Here is a 6584-nt window from a genome sequence, read left to right on the forward strand (position 1 = left end):
CAGAATTATCATATGAGGAGAGACTAGCAAAAATTGAGCTACAGGCATTAGAGCAAAGAAGAGAGAAAGGATATAATAAAATGGGATAGTAGAGATACAAGAGGACACGGAAAGAAAATCAAGAAAGACAGTTATAGAAGAGACCTGAAAAAGAACAGCTTTCCCCACAGGGTAATAGACATTTGGAACAAGTTAGGTGAAAATGTGGTGTGTGCAAAAACGATACACGAATTCAAAAACAGTCTAGATAAAACGAGATAGTAAGATGGGACACCACGAGCATAGCTCCCCTTCCCGTAAAATACAACTAGATAAATACACATACACACACACACGCACACACACACACACACACACACACACACACACACACACACACACACACACACACACACACACACACACACACACACACACACACACACACACAAACACACACACACACACACACACACACACACACACACACACACACACACACACACACATACACACACACACACACACACACACACACACACACACACACACACACACACACACACACACACACACACACACACACACACACACACACGTATATATATATATATATATATATATATATATATATACATATATATATATATATATATATGATGTAAGCGGAATAGGAAACACAGGAGTCTTAGTCTTGAGTTTATTCCTGACTAGTTTCGCAGGTATACCTGCGAAACTAGTCAGGAATAAACTCAAGACTAAGACTCCTGTGTTTCCTATTCCGCTTTCATCAACCTGTCAGAATGTCTCAACATATATATATGTATATATACAGTATATATATATATATATATATATATATATATAATATATATATATATATATATATATATATATATATATATATATATATATATACCATGGACTAAAATCTACTGTTTCCAAATTTGCTGATGTTACAAAACTGTGCGGAGTGGCAAATGATCACTCAAACCAATTAGATATTCAAGAAGATTTAGATCAATTACAGCAATGGTCTGAAAAGTGGCTAATGAAATTTAACACAAGTAAATGCAAGGTAATGCACATAGGTAAAAATAACAGTAAGTACGATTACAAGTTATTTGGAAATTCGTTAACAAAAGTGGATAGTGAAAAAGATCTCGGCGTAATTATCAGTGACGACCTCAAATCATCCAAGCAGTGTATTTCAGCCTCTGAGAAAGCAAATAAGATTCTGGGACTGATTGCGCGATCTTTTGATTTCAAAAGTCCATCACTCATTAACAAGCTATATAAATCGTTAGTTCGTCCACATTTGGAATATGCTGTTTCCGTATGGTCACCGAATCTCATTAAAGACATTGACAGACTGGAAAAAGTACAAAGGCGAGCCACAAAACTGATTCCAAATATCAAAAATAAATCATATGAAAATCGACTAAAACACATGAATCTGTTTTCCCTAAAAAAGCGTAGACTCAGAGGTGACTTGATACAGGTCTTTAAGATTTTAAAGGGAATTGACAACATCAAAAGTGACCAAATTTTCACATTGAATGAGAATCCGACAAGAAACAATGGTCTCAAACTGTCCGGAAATATTTCTTTGTCGCGGCTCGTGCCGCTTAAATTCTTCTTATCGGCTTAAGAAACCTGCACAGCGAAGCTATAGCGATAATCCCATACCACACTCCTGGTCATATGGCCATTTCCCGAAGGTTGAGTGTGGTTTGAATTTTCCGCCAAAATCATCGGAAATTTAAAATTCCCGGCTCTGTGCAGGCATGCGCATTGTCGACCCCACCTCCCCCTCCCTATCCCCTCCCTTCTTACCCGGCTAGCTCGAGCCGGGCGTCGCGTCACTTCAATGAGAAATGAAGGCTTCGCCTGTGGGAGGAGGGAGGGACCCTAAATCTGTGCAGGTTTCTTAAGCCGATAAGAAGAATTTAAGCGGCACGAGCCGCGACAAAGAAATATTATCGGCTGAAAGAAACCTGCACAGCGAAGCTATGCATGAGACGAGGACAGGTAGGAGGAGAGGTGAAGCCTGAAACAAACCGTTATTACGTGTGTCTTTCCTATGGGAGACTTATTCATTTTATCACTCAGTAGAGGGGAGAAAGAAACGTCAAGTACCCACGCCGAAGAATGTGACATGCACAACATTGCACTGTTCACACAATGCGTAAATTATACGAAATTTGTATCCTGTTCAACGGTTCCTGGCCCCTCCCCACTCCTCGGTCGCCCTTTGCCCCCTCCACTTTTTTGAGATGAGAGGGGTGGAGCCGTTTCCATGGCGACACATGGGACAGGGGCGACCGAGTGGTAGAGACACCGTGTCCCCAAGGGAGTCGTCGATGTCCAGTCCCTAGGTCCCGCACCCGTTCCACAGAGTGGGTGCGGAGAAACTCCAGCGATGCCACAAAGTCCCTGATGCTGTGGGCGTGCGGGGCATGGCCCGGGTCGGCTCTCTCCCAAAAAGCGGAAGGGCAGGTGCGCCCGGGACCTCGGGGTTAGGGTAATCCTAAATTTCGAGTTGTAGAAGAGATGATCCTCAGAAATCTCTTCCGTGTGGTCCACGTAGTCTTCGAACGCACGGACCGGGCGCAGTGGATGTGGGCGTCCTCCCTCCCGGAAGGATTGTATTCTGAGAGGGCCGATCATGTCGTCCGCTCGGCCGTTCCTGGCCAGGAATGTTGGTGATGGAGAGAGGGTTAAGGCCGAGCTGTTCTCCTCCAGTTTGGAGACGGACGGGTGGCGGGTGATTGCCGCCAGCTGTGAAGCCCTGTAGTCCGTAGTCAAGGCGAGCAGAAAGGCGACGCGTCGAGGGAAGTGTTCTTCCTCCATAATGGCCCTTTCGAACGCCAGGTACTGCAGAACACGATGCAAGGACCAGGCCAGGACCGGTTGATGTCTCGGCTCTCTCGAGGCGCTGATCCCCTTCATTAGGAGGGTTCACGCCCTCTGTGGCACTCGGATGTTCATGCCAAAGCGTAGCGGATCAGTGAGGGCTGTATAGTGAGGCAAGATAGTCGCCGGTGCCCTGTTGGTGGAGGTAGCCAGCCAAGTCAGGAAGTCCGGGACCATGCTGGCGGAGATGGTCACCATCGCGCGTCTCCGAAGGCAGTTCCGGAATCTCCGTCAGCAGGACCCACACTGCCGCACTGAGGACGGAAGGTGAGCTCTGAGCATCTTGTCTGCTGCCTCTGTAGAGAAGAGTTGGCTGAGAGCTCCCCGTAGAAACTCCAATTATCAAGTTGGAGTGACGCTTGGAGAGGCGCGGTAAGGCTGTTGGCTAAGCAGGCTGACCCCAGTAGAAGGGGAGAAGGGCCCCATCTCATTAGCTCCCCGAACCACGGCTGGGTTGGCCAGTAGGGAGCTATCAGGAGGACCTGACCCTTGAAGGATCTGAGGGTCTGCATCACCTTCAGGAGGACTAGTGTCGCTGGAGGAGGAAAATGAATACGTACCTCCAGCTGTTCCAGTCCTCCGTGAAGGCGTCTGGGCCTCCTGTGCGTGTCCTTTGGATGCAGGTGAGGTAAAGGGGGAGCTGGGTCGTGTTTGGGGAGGCAAACAGGTCCACCTCTGGGGTGCCGTAGCGGAGGGAGAACGACTCGAACACTTGTGGGCGTAGTTGCTACACTACGTAGATCTCTTGAAACCTGGATAGAGCGACCGGCGTAGGGCCCCCGACCGAAGCCAGGGACGCAACAACCTGTGGAGTGCTGAGGGTATCGGCCCGGGCAGGTCACGCGGGAGAAGCAGTATGCTCCTGTCGACCTCCCGTACCAGCCGTCGGCGCCCCAAGCGGCTCAGTGGAAGGGCCGGGGTCGCGAATTTGAGGCAACCCCCCCCCCCCCCCCGCCACCGAAGGAGGGAGGACGTGTGAGAGAAGCACGCTCTTTTGGCGCAGGGGAGCACCCGAAGGACGCTGACTGTGTCCCACTCAATCCCGAGCCAATAAAGTCTCTGTGTGGGAGCAAGGGCAGACCCGTCCCAGTCCACCCCGAACTCCACGTCCGCCAACACACTCAGAGCCACTGAGATGTCGGCCGATGCACCCTCCCCGGTGGGCAAATGCATCAACTAGCCGTCTAGGAACATGAGTGTGGAGACGCTTGCTTCCGTCCAACGTACGCCTACCACTCTCACTAGTTTCGTGAAGATCCTCGGGGTAAGCGAGAAACCGAAAGGGAGTATGCGAGGCCAAGTTCGTTTCCGAGCGACCTCGTCCGTGGGCGTTAGTCCAGAGGCTTCGTCCTGGGTGAAGACGTCTCGTGACGTCACAGGGACACAAATTGACGTCATAGGACTACATGGTGACGTCAATTTATCACATAATGACGTCATCTTATCATACCGTGACATCACTGAGTCACAGTGAGCGTTGAAATAAATTTTGACATGGTAATATTCTGGACCATCATGACTGTAGATTAAATTAAGTTGAATAGGAAAAGTCATGTTCATTTCGACCTAAGTCACAGTGAGCGTCGAAATTAATTTTAACATGGTAAAATTCTCGACCATCATGACTGTAGATTAAATTAAGTTGAATAGGAAAAGTCATGTTCATGTTGACCTGAGTCACAGTGGGCGTTGAATTAGTTTAACATGGTAAAATTCTTGACCATCATGACTACAGATTAGCTTAAGTTGAATAGGAAAAGTCATGTTCATTTCGACCTAAGTCACAGTGAGCGTCGAATTTAATTTTAACATGGTAAAATTCTCGACCATCATGACTGTAGATTAAATTAAGTTGAATAGGAAAAGTCATGTTCATGTTGACCTGAGTCACAGTGGGCGTTGAATTAGTTTAACATGGTAAAATTCTTGACCATCATGACTACAGATTAGCTTAAGTTGAATAGGAAAAGTCATGTTCATTTCGACCTAAGTCACAGTGAGCGTCGAAATTAATTTTAACATGGTAAAATTCTCGACCATCATGACTGTAGATTAAATTAAGTTGAATAGGAAAAGTCATGTTCATGTCGACCTGAGTCACAGTGGGCGATGAATTAATTTAACATGGTAAAATTCTTGACCATCATGAATACAGATTAGCTTAAGTTGAATAGGAAAAGTCATGGTCATTTCGACCTAAGTCACAGAGAGCGTCGAAATCAATTTTAACATGGTAAAATTCTCGACCATCATGACTGTAGATTAGCTCAAGTTGAATAGGAAAAGTCATGTCCATTTCCACCTGAGTCACGGTGAGCGTCGAAATTAATTTTAACATGGTAAAATTCTCGACCATCATGACTGTAGATTAGCTTAAGTTGAATAGGAGAAGTCATGTCCATTTCGACCTGTTTTTTTTTTTTCAAGGTCAAGGCATTTTATTTATGTAATACCTAGCACATTGCGCCAACTTAAACTGTACTATTTAAAACTGATTTTCCTCTTCTCATTACACTAAATGATTGTAGTTTCTTTGAACTAATTTATACTCATTTTAACTAACACTAGACTCCCTAAGTCTAAAGTTCTTTTGTGTTTTACTTGGGGGTGGAACATCAGGTAAGTCATCTTTAAACTCAAGCCAAGTGAAGTTGATAAGAGGTTGGCTGTGGCTCATGAGAAGGGCTGGGCGATTTTTTTTTTTTTTTTTTTCTTAAGAAACCTGGAAGGAGGGTGGTGCCGTGAGCCGTTAGAAGACCATTGAAGCTCGGAGGTATGGGGCTGCCGAGGCCTGATGATCCTCGGGAAGCCACCCTCCGTATCATAAGACACGTCCCCTTGTCCTCCAAGAGGCCCGGGTCCTTACCACGGACGACTTGAGGACGTATGGGGAACGGAGTACGAGTGGAAAAGGTCAAAGTCTACGCCTAGGGCCTGACAAAGAAAGTTATAAGGCGTTAAAGGACCATTATTGGTCGAAGGTATGGGGCTGCCGAGGCCTGATGACCCTCGGGGCGTCACCCTCCGTATCATAGGACACGTCCCCTTGTCCTCCGAGAGGCCCGGATTCTTACCACGGACGACTCGAAACACAACTTTGTAGTGTTTACCACTAAAAGTATATTTTTTCGGGGGATGAATCTGGACACTTGTGCTTATACATCGGGGGTAGCCATCATGTCCCGTGTTGGCTGCCCTTAAGGTCCGAAGTATCTGAAGATCATCAATGAAAGAAACTTTCATCGGCCAGTGTTTAACAGATTCCAAGAAGATTCCAAGAAGAAAACAAAGAACACGGCAACTGCCGATAGACTAAGTAACTGCGCATGCGCATCGCGAGTCGTGGGCAGGGAAGGCCATGATACCTCATTAACCATAGCAAGCAAACTCAACAAGGCAGAAGGCCTGGGAGGAGGGGGGGTGAATATTACAAAGGATTACAAAGGCAAAGCATGCCGACAGGAGACCTTTTGATCCATATCTAGGTCGGATGCAAAAAAAAAAAAATAAAAAAAAAATAATAATAATAATAATAAATTAAAACTATAACAATGTAAATAACAATTAAAATACATAAATAAATGCATTGGTATAGTTGAATAACAAACAAATAGGTAAATAGTAAATGATAATAAATTGACATAACTAATAATAAATGAAAATCAGACAGACAAATTATAACAAAACAA

The sequence above is a fragment of the Oratosquilla oratoria genome, chromosome 38 (assembly GCF_046742065.1).
Source record: "Oratosquilla oratoria isolate Oo_2021 chromosome 38, ASM4674206v1, whole genome shotgun sequence".
Lineage (NCBI taxonomy): Eukaryota > Metazoa > Arthropoda > Malacostraca > Stomatopoda > Squillidae > Oratosquilla > Oratosquilla oratoria.